We start from the raw sequence: 16,153 nt of genomic DNA on the forward strand, positions 1-16,153 counted from the left end.
TCAGGCACTTGTAGGCAGCGATGAGGGCTCCCCTCAGCCTCCTCTGCTCCAGGCTGAACCCCCCCAGCTCCCCCAGCCGCTCCCCAGCAGCCTGGGGCTCCAGACCCCTCCCCAGCTCCGCTGCCCTTCTCTGGACACCCTCCAGCCCCCCCCAGGTCCTTCGGGGAGGGAGGGGCCCAACCCTGACCCCAGCATTCGAGGGGTGGCCCCCCCAGTGCCCAGCACAGGGGCACGGTCACTGCCCTGCTCCTGCTGGCCGCACCACTCCTGATACAAGCCAGGATGGTGCTGGCCCTCTTGGCCACCTGGGCACCCTGCTGGCTCATATTCAGCTGCCTGTCAACCAGTACCCTGGTAGTGTTCTGAATTCACTGAGCTGAATCCTATTTTAGGAGTGTAAGTGTGCTGGACCAATGCATGTAATGCTTTTTTAAAAATTGTTTACATAAAATATCCAACTATTTTAAGTGCATATGCCTATAGGTACCATGTGAAAAATCTATTTGGTTTTTAAGTAAAGATGTGCTGGGAGAAAAATTTTGGTAACGATATCAATATACACCATAAAAATCAAGAGTCAAAAGGGGTAAATAAAAAGAGCACTAACCTGCTTATTAAATTTTTTTTTTTTGTGGTTTCTGAGGAAATGTCGTAATTCTGAGTGGTGGGAGGAGGGACCATTACTCAATATTTTTTCCATTAGTGCTACAACAGTAAGGCCAGAACTTTGTATGGCATCAAACACACAGGAAGCTCCTTACTACATTTGAAGTAAGAGTAAGTTTTGACCTCGGGCGTGTGGCCTAACATGTTTGTGTCTTTGAAACAGAGACATTCTCCTTGGAAAATAATGCCCGTTAACCATCCCAGCTCTTGAAGACGGCCTTAACATGCTTTTCCGTAAGCAAAACTTACTTTGAAACCAACTCTTGGTAGCGTTAGTCTAGGGGAACATGCAATGGGTTGGAGCAGATTTGAAGAATCTTCCGAAGTTAAATCAATCTCATATGGTACACCGAAAGGAAAGCAGCCTCGATGGAGTACTTTCCTAGCCAGAAACAAGGCATGAGTTGCAAAAAATAAGAAGAGGAAACTACAGTGATGTCTTAATTTTGCACGGTTTCATCTGATGCATGGTGTTGACAGCTTCCCTTTAAAAGGGGACTTTCCCAGCTTCTTGCACAAGTGAGGGAGCTGCTTATGGGTACACATGAAAATACTTAGGTTTTCATAGACTGAAAATCTCCGTTCCCTATTAACGATTGAGGGAAACAAGGCCAATGTCAGATCAATTTCAGAAGACGGTTGTTCTTAAATCCTAGTATTTGTGGTTGCAGGGAGCCATTAAATTCATGCCCAGAAGGTTAACCAAAGCTGTGTTGACTTTTTTTTTTTTCCTCCCCTCTACAAACTATTTTGTTTAATACTGCCACGGTTGCTCATAGCTTTTTCACAGGAGCAATATAATGAGATTAACAAGCCTCTGATCGCTTCCATATCTGATACTTAAATCCCCATGGGAAGCTGTGAAAGTGTTGGAGCTCTTGCATGGGGGCTGCGCTGGCAAAGCTAAGAGCTGTTTTTTATGTAAGATGTTGTAGATTGGGTGGCAGGGAGGATGGAGTAGCTGAGCTTCAAGCTGTAGCCTTGGAGCCAGTGTGATTTTTAAGAAACAGAGCAGAGATGCTGAGGCTGCCAGCCAGGGGGTTCATTATCGGGAAGAAAGGACAAACACCCCCCTCCTTCCCCCCGCGATCCTCTGAAGAGGGAAGCGAGTTTCATAGGGAGATAATTACGCTACTGGAAAAACTGCTGTGACAGCTCACAGCACCACAAGTGGAGTTCTTTGGGGGGAAAAGCCATGTTAGAATTACCAATTTCTTCCCTTTCTCTCCCAGTTAGGTGTGGTCCATGTGCATAGTGTTGTCCTGAAGCACGTAGCACTTGCCTCCTTGCCTTTCTTTGCCTTTTTCAGGCTCACAGGCAGTAAGCTGGTGGTTTTCAAGGGACATAGCCCACAGCCTGATTTGGGAATACAGAGAGACACCGAAATTATATTTTCCCCTGTATATAAAAGCATCCATGATCGTGAGTGCTAAATGAGAACCTTTTTCTTAAAAACAAAAATGAAATGAGGGAGAACTGTGCATAGTTTTATTAAAAGGAAAACCAAACCAACCCAAAAACCCCCAACCCAAAACCCCACCTCAGTATTAATTTTGCAGCAGTGTTGCCTTCCTGTGCTTTTTTCACCCGGTGCCTTTAGCATCGTTGAGATGTTAGTGGTTGCTCTACATATTTTGTGGCAGGCTCCACCAGTCCCTATGCTGGATCTCTCTGCACCTCCATGGCTTACAGCCTCTTCTGTTTAAGGTGCGTGTCAGATTTTTAATTAGTTTCCCCCAATTTCCCAGTGGTGTCTCTCCAGTCGACAAAAATGGCTCCTCTCCAGTTCCTGAGCAGTAGTTAGCTCGGTGGAGATGGTGCTTTTTGGCTTGCGTGTAGGGCTGATTACTTGTAGGAATAATCCCTCTCTTTTCCACGCTTCAGTGTATGGTAACAAACATTGGAGGCGCCTGAATCACACAAAAACCTTTTTCTCCAGCAAATGTCTCTGGTTTTGAATACGTTCTCCCTTTCAAGGGCTTGACCACACATGGAACTTCTCAGGAACAGCTGCTCACAAATAATTCCAGATGCGGACAGACCCTGAATACAGTATTATGTTCTGTATTGGGCCTGTTTATGCTGACCTTCTTCAATCCCTTTTATTGCTTTTTAAGATCAGGATTACCTCTTTGCTCACTTACAATACAAATTCTAGATACTTTTCAATCTCAAAATTCATGTGCAAAAGCTGAAGCTACTTTTATTCGTTGCTCTGCTCTTTTTGCCATTTGGGGTTGGCAAATTGAAGGTGCTTTGCTGCTGCTGTAACCGTCCCCTGAAGGGGAGCCGTAGGATTTGCAGGGTCTGCGGAGCCGTTGGGTGGGCGAGCAGGGAATCCTGGTCTTTGCTTTGCTGCTTATGAACTTCAGGAGGGAAACGGCCCCCTGAGAGCTAGTTACTCCGTTACACGCTCGGGCCAGGAATGCTCACATGATACGGCAAGGGAAAATCCGAACTTCTTGGCTGTGAGACTTTGTGAAGATAAAGATCTCCCTTCCAGGAATATTGAATTCAGTTTCTTGATCATGATTTTCCTTATTTCTCATTTCTTTTTCTTTTTTGGTGAGGAATTGTCAGAGCAAAATAATTACAAATCCTCTAAATTATTTTCAGATGAGTCAACGTGCAGTCAGTTGAACATGGGAATGTAAGCTTGACCGCGCTAACACGTGAAACAGCCAAGAAAGTCACCAGAAAGAGTAAGGCTGGAATTGCTTGAACCTTTTTGGCCGCTGTCTGTACGAGGAAGAGCATGTGTAGCTATGCCAGCTGGAATGCAGCTGCTCCTCAAATCTGGCACCTAACATTGAGTCCTGCCAAAGTACATAACATTGAAGAATCCCAATCAGTTTGCAGACAGAAGAGCATCGGTGAAGACTTGGAAGGGTGGAGGGAAGCGCTGTTATGTTTCTGTACGCAAGTCTTTCAGGGTTGTGACTTTGAAGAAGGAATTTGTGTGGGTTCAAAAAGCCATGAGGGGTTAATCAAAGGCAAAAGAAAAAAAAAATTCATGTAGATGTCTAGTGGTTCCACAGATTATCGGTGGCTCGCCTCCCGTGCAAGCCTGTGCTCCCTCCGCAGTCTGCAGCTTTCCAAAATGGCTCGTTGCGCCTGGAGTGCGATCCTTTAAGAGAGTTAAGGGAATCCGATACCGCTTAGTGATGTTGCTACGCGCTTTTCCTCTGGATTCTGTGGAGATAGGTTTGGTGCCACGTGCGACGTTCCTGAAAAGCGCTGTGTTAAGTGCGAATTTCAGTGTCATTGAGCGTGTAAGCACATGGTGCTAGTTCATGGGGCAGAAACCTCCTTCTAGGCCTTTTCAGTGCTTTCTGTTAAAAATGTTAAAAATACTTGATATATTGGGGTGCAAACACAATGTGGCTGCTGTATTAAATTTCTGGAAAACATTACTAAAAGGAAAAAAAATTTAAACCTGACTTGGTGAACTTTGCCTGGTCTTGATTTGACTTGGCTCATACCTTGTAAATTATCAGGGCAAACATTGACAAGAGAAAATGTCAGTTTATTTTCAGTTATGTGTTTCCTTTATTGTTTGGTCCTTCAGACTCCGTACAAGGGGGTTAATACATTTATTCTACTGCACAGGCAGGCATCCATCACAGATTGCATGAGAATGGGAAAAGGATCTATAATACCATGGGGTAAATAATTACATGTTTTTTATTTTCCTTCCCTCACAACTGCTTTACTGGAGATCTGACTCACTTTTTATGAGCAAATGATAGATCAAGGAATGGGATCAGGTTGTGTGAACGGGAAGGCCTGTCTTAAAGCTGTCATGCAGCTGTGTTAGGAGCACGCATCTACCTTCGGGAGATTTAATGTTATTAAATCACGTGTATACACAATAGTAGGGTGAAAAAGGTAACGCTCGCTTGCATGTGTTACACCTTTGCTTTCCTGTTGTCTCTCTGATAAATAAGTTTGCCAGTGGAGATAGCATGGATGTCTTTTCATGTTTGCTTATTGCGTTGGTTGGTGTCCTAACGCGGGCAGGCTGACGTTTTACAAGTCTGCGGTTGAGTTTGAAATTTGTTTGGTTGAAACATCTCACTGTTGTCACACGTAGAGGGGTTTGACTTTTTGGCTGCCTGTTGGCATTACGTTTCTTCTGCCTCTGCTTGAGGCTGGCCAGGGCAGGCGGCGATCTCATGTGTGACGCACTTCTCCTTACAAGTGAGAGAAGGGACGAGTGGCGTAGGGTCCGGGGCTGACTCATAGTCCTGTGCTCGAACAGGCTGAGTGTAACGCTTAATTTAGAGAGCAGAATAAAATTACCAGGGCTCCCAAAAGGATTTCTTTATCTTTTTAATTCTAGACTCTCTTCCAGCTTCTTCCAGCCGTTCATCTCTTCCACTCTACGGTGATACCTCATCCCAGGGCTGGCCTGTGCTCTTTCATACCAAACATGGTGGGGTTTGCCATTCTTTGTTTTCTTATGGGAATCCCTGCCTAAATTGGGCTGTGTATATGCAGTCACACCGGAGACTAAAAGACTTGCTTTAAAGAAATGCCCATCTACTAGACTGCCTTTTCCGCTGTGGCTGACTCCTCAGGCATTTAAAAAACAGCAGTGAAGTTTCTGAAAAATCACGAGATTGACTTTAAAAATTAAGGTGCACTTTGATTTTTTTTTTTTTTTTTTTTGTTTAATTTGCCTTCCAGTTTGAGGTTGTTCATCTTCCCTCTGCAAGGTGATTCCATAATTACAGTGAGAGCTGAGAAGATTTCTTCACTGTTTGACTCTGTGACTGGAGCTTTGAAAATATGAAACGCTGAGATACTTACAGTGAAATGAGGAGAAATTCTAACATTGAGTCTTGTGCGCTGTATTCTGATGTGCTTATAGAATTATAAGGTCATGGCCAGTCCCAGCGAGATTTACGCAGGTCGTGTAAGTCCTAGTGGTAGGTCTGGCCACAAAAATATTTCCCCATTTCTCCTCAGCTCCTTGAAAAACAGCAGGAAGGATATTTTTTCTGCAGGTGCATGTATAAATATGCACAGGCTTTTTGTTCCCTCTGAAGGGGATCTGAAGTACAGCTTCACATAGAATTGCGTTGTACTGTGGCAGCATCTCCCGCTCTGTGCGGGGCTTTGTGAATAGACGCGGAAGGTAAGCAGCTGACTTCATCTTCCCTTCTCCCTGGGTACCGGCGGAGTTTCGGGTGCTGGAAGAGGTACTCAGGTAATGCTGTCTGCCTCGTGGAGTTGTTCTTTGTCACCTACAGGGAAATGACAGTGATGTGGATATATATTTTTAAATTATTTTTGTATATCATGTTGAAATGATGCTGGATACACTGGCAGGGGTTGCCCAGAGAGGGGGTGGAGGCCCCATCCCTGGGAACATTCCAGGCCAGGTTGGATGGGGCTGTGAGCAACCTGATGTGGTTCAAGGTGTCCCTGCTCCTGCAGGGGGGTTGGGCTGGGTGACCTCTGGGGGTCCCTTCCCACCCAGAACATTCCATGATTCTATGAAATACTGTCAAATATCGCCATGAATTCAGAGTGTGCAATGCATTTCCCGAACTCCAGCTCCGCAGCAGCAAGGGGAAGACAAGGTGTTGATCTCACCGGTGCAGCAGACTTTGCAAGTGAGGTTTTGTATCTGATTACAGCAAACAATCTATGGACATAGGATATGGCATTGGTAACAAATACCCATTGAGATGTAAAACTGTTGTTGAACATCAGCTGATGCCCACAGAGGCTTTTTAATTAGTACCTGGCCTCTTTTTGAATCAAGATGTGCCTCTGTATAGGGAAAATTTTTGACAAATCCTCAATGGCTCATGAAAGAACAGAAGGTGACTTTTTTGGCCTATTCTTTCTTGTGCAGACACAAAGTTTTCTTGGTGCCTGCTAAGGAAAATGTATTACCAGGGATGCTGGATGCACAGAAAGTGAAAGTCTCATAGGAAAGGCCTTCAGACTGCTACTTACTGGGAAAAAGGACTTGTGCAATTGTAGATACAATGCATGATGTGGCATTGCATGGAGTTCTGAGGACAAGACATCTCTGGCAACTTACCTTGGTGTTACCTGCTAGAAAAAAACCTGGTCGTTGACTGTTTGGCCTAAAAGAGACAACAACCGTGTTTCATGCTCCAGGTGCTACTGCCTGGGCCTGCCTTAAAAATCCTGGGACCTGGATGAGACAATAGTGTGCAGTAAAACGGCAAATATTAGCATGCAGTAAAACTGCAGGATATGTAGTGTTCCAGTACGCATTTTTCTAAAATGAGTCTGAAAGTTGAGGGAAACAGGCTAGTCACTAAGTAATACTGACTCAGAGCTGCAGCGTAGCTGGGGGGCCCAGGTTAACGATGTGCCAGATGTGGCTTTCTGGAGAACAGATTTATTTAGACCCTGCCACGTTAATGAAAGGCGAGAGGTTGCAGTAATCCTGTGCTTCTCGCGTGGCTCGCTGCTCGAGGGGAAGGAGAGTGCCAGGTGTAGGAGAGGGATCACTGCCTTGAAAAACTCCTGGGTGGCGGGTGAGAGCGGCTGCCGCGCATCGCATCGGCGGTGGGTTCGTTCTGCTGTCCTCCCCAGGGTGCTGACAGGCTCCCAGCTGATGGTCTGGACCCTTTGGCTACCGAGTCAGGCTCCAGGCAGGGAGCTGAGATTCCCGGCAGTACCATGCTCTGAGAAGTGCCTTTGTTTGGGGTTTTAAAGGTGTTTTATTATCGCTCGCCGGGTTATGGAAATGCGGATCAGTGGGGAGTGCAGTCACGTGTGTGGCACAGGTAGCAAACAAGAAATACTGGCTTTGGAAATGACTTTCATCATCACCAGTGCTGTTTAAAAGAGGGGAGATACTGAAATAGAAACTGCAGGTACTTGTTACATGCCTGTCTTGATAAGGAATTTACCTTTGCATGTGCATTCCATAAAAACTGTGATAAAACTGTCTTTGGAAAAACATTTCTTAAGAGCTCAAAGGAAGCTGATAGCCCATGAGTTTAATGTATAGCACGTTAGAATATGTACAGATGTAACCTCTGACTAGCTTTTGCTGATTCCACAAACATATTATTCATATACCTACTGATATCATGCTTTGTCTCTCAAACGTCCTTTCCCAGACCTGACCCAAATGTTCCCCTTTCCCAGCTCTCCAAAAACACTCTTTAAATCAGTTAAATCAGAGAAACAGTACTCATTAATGTTTGCTGTTCTCTGATGCTACGTACAAACAGAACAGGAAGGGAAAAAGTGCACATCGAGGAATACCTTTTGCTACCATCACGAACCTCAAAACTTAATAAAAATGATGCTTTTTACTACCTGTTATTACTCTGTAGGCACCCTGAGTGTGCTGTAAGAAATCCATTGAACCTGACCAGCGATCTGTGCAGTGGCAAGTGTGTGGCAGTGTGCTGGTGGAAAATAAGACATCAGATCTGAGGAAGGGGTTGATTCAACATTTTCTGTCACCGTTTCCGACTGCACTGCACTGTGTGTAAACGGTTGGTGCTAGCTGTTTACAGCAACCGAAAAAGTGGGAAGTGTTGGCATGGTGTTAGTGTGACCTAGCAGAAAGTTTTCAAGTGCAAACACATGTTGTGTGGTAGGAAATTTTTTCTCGGTTCTAACAGCGTATTAGATCTGTTGGCACGTGCTGGAAAAACAAAATGACGTCATTTTTGATGAACATATTTAATTACTGCTGCATTTACAATAAAACAAGAGCGTGTTGAGGGCCTTAATTTTATCTATTGGGAATACAAGACGGTATCCATCACCATCCAAGAACAGAAAAGGTTGTCATTTTATGCTGACTCTGCTCCCTCCCTTAGCTTTCCCAGAACGTAAGGGTCTGGGTGGTATTGCCTATTCATTTACTCTGTGAAAAATAAAGCACAGCAAACTAGAAGAGGACGCCAATATGGTTTAGAGATCATGTAGGTTTTGCTTGAAAGACCTTTATAGTTAACTATGGGGATCTTAGGAAACTCATGGAAGTAAGTGCCAAGAGTATTCTTGCAAAACACGTTGCTAAGTCTTATATTAAATGTGGAAATCTTTGGCTAATTACCTGATTACTTTGATGTATTTCAGAGATAGGAACAGAGCAGCTGATTCTTCTTTTATGTTCTGTTTGACGTAAAGAGCAACTTGGGTAGCTATCGCAAATGTTTTCCCAAAGAAGGCAAGGCTATTTAAAAAAAAAAAAAATAATTTCTGAACAAAGTTTGCAAAAAGCATTTCAGTGAGTACATTTGTCTCTGGGAAGGCAAATGCAGAGGTGGGAAGGAGCTCTGGCTTGGGCTGTCACGTGGAGTAGTGTCTTGCCCTGTGAGCTGCCCATGAGCGCCCGGCTGGGTATGAAGACAGAGCTGAGAGGGGGATGCAGATGGCCAGGTCGGAGCCCCCTGGGATGCCACCAGCATCTGTGCCAGAGCAGGCAGAGCCGCCTGTCTCGGCAATGAACTTCCTCAGGAAACGAGAGAGATTCAGCTCCTCTGTCGGACAGAAAGCTTTCAAAAGCACAAAAAGTGGCAACTGGAGAAAAATCCACATCCACGTGCCGCTTAAAAACATGGCTCTGAAGCCAAATTCCAGTGTGTTTGTGGTTCAGGCCAGGCCATTTGTTGTCACATTTGCCATGAAAATGTGACATGGAGCTGGAGGTTGCTTGGGAATCCCAGCATGGCAAGGGTTGGCAGGGCCCTTGGGAGCTCACCCAGTGCCACCCCCCTGCTCAAGCAGGCTCACCCAGAGCAGGGGGCACAGGACAGCGTCCAGGCAAGGGTTGAAGATCTCCAGAGAAGGAGACTCCACAGCCCCCCTGGGCAGCCTGGGCCAGGGCTCGGGCAACCTCAAAGTAAAGAAGTTTTTCCTCCCATTTAACTGGAACCTCTTCTGCTTCAGTTTGTGCCCATGGCCCCCTGTCCTGGCGCTGGGCACCACTGAGAAGAGTCTGGCTCCGTCCTTGTGACACCCACCCTTAAGCATTCAGGGCCATGGGGATGGGGGGGTACCTTGGCCTAACGAGGTAATGTGCTGGGGTCCATTGCAGAGAGAGGGAGGGTGCGCTGGCTGGGCCACCTGAGGGGTCTGGGCTGGTGCACGTCCTCCCCTGCAAGCCACGTCCTGAGAGCTCCTGCTCATGGCTGGGGTGGTGAAGGGCAATTCCTTACGTTGTATTAAGTAGCTTGAGTTTCTGAAGCCTCGATGCCTGTTCTGCAAAAAGGCCAGGAAACCGTGCTCCTAGCTAATGGGCCTCAGCTTTTCCTTCAAGTTCAGTGCTATTCCTCCTTTATTTCAGACTCTTCATCTTTCCCCCTCTCCCTCTAGGAGTGTTTTTCCTCTTTGGTAAGAAGATTTAGTGATGGTTACAGTCTTGGTTTTGTTGCACTGGGGTTTTCCCTGGCTGGATGACAAGATGAACTTTCTTCTCTGAGCATACCCGTAGCGAGGAGGTGATGTGTGGAGCGAGGAGCGGGCATTTAGCTTTCCCGCACATTTCGTTAGCATTTCGGCTGCTTCCATAAGCCTGATCCTCAACAGGAGTCTTCTGGAAGTGCTGTCTGTCAGGCTGCTCCATTCCTGGAAGTTCTATTACATCTTATCATTTTATTCCTTTGTTTGCTCTATTCTTCCCTTTTTTTATTTTTTTAACCTATTCTCTCACAGCCTTCTCTTTTTGCTGAGCTACTCGTTATGCACTAAAAGGTCTCTTTTGCAGGTGTCAGTCCTAAAATCTTCGTGATTACTGAGAGGGGAGGAAAAAAGCCTGAATAGCACTGTTTACTGCCATCTTCCCGGGCACTGAAATTAATGTGCACTGGTTTCAACAGTATCTCATTTCTTCGGGAAGGCTAATGGCCCGGTCACTTCATTATCCTGCCTTTCTGCACAAGTGCCAATGTAATAGAAATGCTTTCATTTTCCAGCCTACCCTTGGGTGCTTGAGACAAATGCTCTCAAAAGCTTATCCATACTTTTTTTTTTTTTTCTGTCAGACTGAAAAAGCTATAAATCCGTTCATCACCTGTCCGTTTAGGTTAACATATTGCACCTGCAACCCTTTTTAATGTCTTAAAAATAGTCAGGCAGTGTGCTTTCACTGGTGGGTACTTTACCAACCAGTTAAGGCTTTATTTGTCTATTTATTTATTTTCCCAAGAGGGCATTTTATTACTGACAGCATGAGTCAGGACGATTAAAGCTTGCAGTGAAATATTCCAGCCTCTGATATGGTGCAATATGAACTGGAATGAAATGTTACCTTAGTCATACTGAAAAAAACAATTAATGCCCTGTATGTTGGTGTTACCTGCGAGTCTACCAGTTCCCTCTTCCCAGTAACGTCTTCCTCCCCGTACATTGTTGTGTGGGGAGTGACTGGCAAGGAGAAATTTTGTGTTTTCGTAGCACTTCTGTGCTCCTGCGCAAACAGGTTGTCAGCATGGAGTTAGTCTGTTGTCTATGGTTGTGCTTTATGGAGAGAAGGCTGTTAATCCTGGTGGGCGACAAGCTGGCCATGAGCCAGCAGGGTGCCCTTGTTGCCAAGAAGGCCAATGGCATCCTGGGGTGCATTAAGAGGAGCGTGGCCAGCAGGGCGAGGGAGGTTCTCCTCCCCCTCTGCTCTGCCCTGGGGAGACCCCACCTGGAGCACTGGGTCCAGTTCTGGGGTCCCCAGTTCAAGAAAGATGAGGAACTCCTGGAGAGAGTCCAGAGGAGGGCAACAAGGATGATGGGGGGACTGGAGCATCTCCCCTAGGAGGAAAGGCTGAGGGAGCTGGGCTTGTTCAGCCTGGAGAAGAGAAGGCTGAGAGGGGATCTCATCAACACCTACAAATATCTCAAGGGTGGGGGTCACGAGGACGGAGCCAGACTCTTCTCAGTGGTGCCCAGCGCCAGGACAAGGGGCCATGGGTACAAACTGAAGCAGAAGAGGTTCCAGTTGAACGGGAGGAAGAACTTGTTGACTTGGAGGGTGCCTGAGCCCTGGCCCAGGCTGCCCAGGGGGGCTGTGGAGTCTCCTTCTCTGAAGATATTCAAAGCCCACCTGGACGCTGTCCTGTGCCCCCTGCTCTGGGTGAGCCTGCTTGAGCAGGGGGGTGGGACTGGGTGAGCTCCCGAGGGCCCTTCCAACCCCTGCCATGCTGGGGTTCTGTGTGATTCTGTGCAGGAAAGAAGGCAGCCAGGACTCTTGGGTTTTATTCCAGGCTTCACCAACTCAGCCAGTGCTGAGTCTTCTTGTGCATTATTTACGCCATCTTTTAAGTGAGGGTAACAAAAATAGCTATTTTACAGGAACATTTTGCCTTAATTGCGAAGAGCTGTGTGGCTCAAGTATAAAAATTACTTCAGGGCAAATTTTTATTTTATTCCTGTTGGTCTTTTGAAACAGGATTGAAAGGTGGATTTAGTGGCCGCGTGTAATTTTCAGGAGGATTGTCCTTCTTTATTAACTTCCCCTCCCAACCCCTTGAATTACAGAGATTCTGCCCCCGGCACTGGGGAGCGGTGGATGTTGACACAGGTGCCAGGACGATGTTGCAGATGTTGTCATTCTCCTCACTAGGAATTCCTGTTTTTAACTGTGACCTGTTTTGGCACAACAGTCCAGGGTCCATCCTGGTCCCTCGTTGCCGGCCGTTCAGCTATACAAATACGTGTATTCTCATGTGCTGGCCATAAAGCCCAGCTTTCCTCGCCTCAGGACAGCAGGGTTTAATTTTCTCAGTGGTGGGAATGGACAGTGTCTTCTGTTAGCCATAAAGGCTGGTTTGATGGCAAAGGAAAGCATTTAGAAAATCATTCTAAGTGCTGTTATCTGTTCAGCTGCCTTATTCAGGTTTTCTGTCCTTTTCTCCCCTCCCCTCTGACTGTAGAGTTCCCCGTAGTTATACAGATATATTCCGTTGCATAGAGAAGGTGTTGGCATCCTCTCATCTTTTGTTACCCTGATGCATAAGCAAAATGGTGGCAGAGATGCCGTGTAGTATTTATACTGGTGGAACCACGCCAGGAGTGGTTTTCAAGGCAGAGGAGACTCGGAAGTGAAAAGGCATGGTATTTTTCAAGTGATTGGACTTATGAGTTAAGAACGATGGAAAGGAATTACGGTTACCTGATATGTTTTTTTTTCTACCACAGCCTTGCAAAGCACGTAAGCATCTGCTGAAATTTCACTCGACCTTACCATGTGGCTCAAGCCAGGCAGCTACCTGGGCGCCTCGGTGTTTCTCCTGCAGCTAGGCTCCAAACTGAAGAGACAGTAATGCGTCGGTGGAAATTTAGGAGGGTGCAAGATTAAATGTTCTTGAAAAGCTTTTTGCATTAAGGTTTGCAGAGGAGAGAATGAGTGCGAGAATGTGTTCAAACTGAGCAGTGAAATCTGCACAGCTTGACTTGCCTCATCCATCTGCTTGGACTACGTTAGCTATGTTTAACAGATTACATTCAGCCTTACCATTTCAGGGAGAGCTGTTGAGCCTCAACAGACATGGGAGAGCCGTCTTGTAAAGTTATGCAAGTAAAATGGGAGCTTAGCTTTCCTGCAGGTTTCTCAGGAGAACAACAGAAGAGGTGAAGAAATGTCGTGGCATTTTTCCGTCCTGACCACGCTTGGCAGGCCAGGAGATGGGGGGGTGACTCTCTCCTGCTTCGCCACGCTCTTGCTCCTTTATGGATTTGCGCTGGATTCCCCAGGCTGGCGTTTTCGTTCTGCTGCGTGCTCATCTGACTTCTTCCCTGGCTTTGGCTTCGTGTCATGCTGCTCACCGAGACAAGCGTTCTCTTTGTAGAGCAACACCTGCCTAGGCAGAGGCCGTGGTGAAGCAGGGGTTAAAGCCAGCGCAGGTTCCTGCTCCTCTGCTTGCTCAGGTGTGCAGCAAAGGGTAATAAAGAATGGCTGATTAAGAGAAAACAACTTTGTGCGCAGAGCTTATGGGACCAGACAGAATTCCAGGCTGGGAACTCTTCTGGTTTCTATTTATTTATTCTACTTATTTTTTGATGGTAGCTATCATTTCTTACAGAAAAGACTTTCCTATCTGCTGCTATATTTTTTCTCTTTTTTCTTTTTTTCTATTTTTTTTTTTTTTTCCCCCTGCTGAGTCATTGCACAACTCCACAGTCATTTGTATGTGCTTGCTTCCTGGAGTCTTGAATTGGTCTGTCACGTACCTTTCTTCTTTCCTCCTACATTTCATATAACTGCACTCGTTTCAAGCACTTCTGCACGGCGGAACCCCTTTCAGATGGTCCCATGGTGTTTCTCTGTGATCAGGGTGAGTGAGGAACGTACTAATGGCAGAATTTGTCCTGTGCTCAGTAAGCTGTTATTCCTCTGATAATGGTAATGTTTTAAAATTACTCCTTTTCCTTACACAGAGGCAGCCTGCGAATGCAGACAAGTTATCTCGTCACTGGGGGAGGGGGGGAACAGAAAACCTTGTTTGCTTTTGCTTTTTCATGCATTCCACTGCTGGCATCTGCTTAGGCAATTAAACACCTTTCATATTTTTCATCCTCTATAAAGCATTAGAAACGGGGTCCTCTCTCTGTTCTTTGAATGTCTTGTTGATCTTGACTTGCCTAGGAATATGTAGTTTACTTTTTTCCTCTTTCTTTGTCCTCCCCTTCCTTAAGCCTTTAAAATTGGGTTGGTGTTTCAGGGACTTTCTTGGCCGGCCTGACGCAAAATTAAAGAGGTTACATAAAACCACAAACTTGTGCAGCAGTGCAATTAATATGTTTTGTTTTAAAAGAGTGAAAATTCCTGGCTGATATTTTTTCAATTTTAAAATATCCTTGTTCTTAGTCACAGGTTGTTTCTGCAGTGCTTATATTTTGTTGCCCATCCTTTGCTTTTTGAATAAAACCCAGAAACTTCCTCTTTTTTTCCCCTCCAAAGTGTTTGTGTTTCACATGCTCCTCCCCTGCCCAGTTAATTAGAAATAACAACAACCAACAAAGCTATTATTTTTTCCTGCTCTCTGGCATTCCCAAAGGATTCGGGTGACGTGGCATGATGAAGCATTGCAGCACCCTTACAACCTCAGGTCCTCAGTTCCAGCATTAGCAAAGCTACAATCAATATCCAAATTCTCTTCTCTCAGTATGAAGAGACACACGTACACGTCAGGGTAGGATCTGCAAAAGCCCACATGAGGCTTCACAGGACAGGGGGTGGCCAGGGTTAAAAGAAGGTCCCCGAGAAGCCTCTGAAGTTCTTGCTCACCCTCTCCTTGTGAAACTACATCCCAATGAAGGTGATGCACCAAAGTGGTGCCGTGGCTGTGCGCGGCGATTCCACCATCGCTTCTGTTGGACCAAGGGGAGTTCTTGTAGCCGTGTGCGTTGCTGTTGGTCCAGTGGAAAGCTAGTCCTTTTGAAAATTTATTTATTTTTCCTCCAGCTCAGTGTCTGTAGAGATGGGCGCCTCTGCTGGCACGGGGCAGATTGGGCATCAGATGGCTGGGGGGAGATGGGGAGCTGCCCCTTTTGGAAAGAGCAGAGCCCTTGCATGGCTTCTTAGGCTGTCAGGGAAACCTCACCACTGGCTGAACGTGCCGTCTTGAAGCTGTGCTGCATTGGCACTTCGGTAATGCTGATCTCTGCAGGCCAGGATTTCTGTGTTTAGTGGTCCCAGTAAGTCTTTCTGTAGGTATCTTACTGCTTTCTCTCCCTCTTTTTTGAAAGCTGTTCAGAGGGTAATGGGGAAAGGAGAGGACGAGGTATTGCGTAGAACCGTAGTGGTCGGAGCCACAGATTGGGAAAGGGCCGACTGCAACGCTCCCCTGAGCCTGTGCAACCGTGTTCTCGGGGAGAGCGCCCTAATTAGCTGTCGGTACACTGGGCTGGGCTCTTGTTCTCTTCTATGCCAGGCTCAAGCGTTTTATGGCAAGGACTGGGTGAGGAGAGAGCGGCATGATCCTCCAGTCTGCGCAGGAGCGGGGTGTTCTCCCTCTGTCCTGATTTTTTTACCTGCAGGCCCTGATAAGGTCTTTGGTATTGATGTGCCTTAGGATAAAGGCTGTGCTGCTGCAGACGGTCTTGGTGCATGGGTAGGAGCTGCGAAACTGCACTTATCGACTGTTGGACTTGATGATCTTCAAGGTCTTTTCCCACCTAAATGATTCTGTTTCCTACCTGAGGCTCAGTCTGCCTCTGAAATACTGGACAAGTTATTTCAGCTGTGAGTTACTGGAGGTTTTTGGAAAATGGATGGAGGTTTTCTCTTTGCTCACCTCTTGTCTGCTTTGTCGATAGTCCTTGCCTTGACATTTTATAGCCCCCTGGCATATCCAAGTACAGCAGTTAGCCTAATTGGGGTCACTAGACAATAGTGCTTGTTATCAGAAGTCTTTAGAATACAGGTTATACACGGTATTTCAGTGTTGTACTCCTGAGTAGCCTTTAGAGTTAATGCTTTTGTTTTATGATGTGCCATCTCTCAGTCTCTCCTCCAAAAAGAAAAATAAATCTAAATTAAAAT

At 46.1% G+C, this 16,153-nt stretch overlaps 2 protein-coding genes across 2 annotated transcripts in view; one reads left to right on the forward strand and one right to left on the reverse strand.

Annotated features, from left to right (window-relative positions):
- BARX2 (BARX homeobox 2) overlaps positions 1-16,153 on the reverse strand; it is a 176,534-nt gene that overhangs the window by 153,591 nt on the left and 6,790 nt on the right. The gene's annotated exons all lie outside the window — the stretch shown is intronic.
- LOC104123960 (rho GTPase-activating protein 32) overlaps positions 13,870-16,153 on the forward strand; it is a gene marked incomplete at its 3' end in the record, with an annotated part of 71,895 nt that continues 69,611 nt past the window's right edge. Inside the window, exon 1 of the mRNA XM_035891838.1 lies at positions 13,870-13,943. The remainder of the gene's footprint in view (positions 13,944-16,153) is intronic.

Source organism: Egretta garzetta, unplaced genomic scaffold (assembly GCF_000687185.1).
Source record: "Egretta garzetta isolate BGI_Z169 unplaced genomic scaffold, ASM68718v1 scaffold943, whole genome shotgun sequence".
In the NCBI taxonomy this organism is placed as follows: domain Eukaryota; kingdom Metazoa; phylum Chordata; class Aves; order Pelecaniformes; family Ardeidae; genus Egretta; species Egretta garzetta.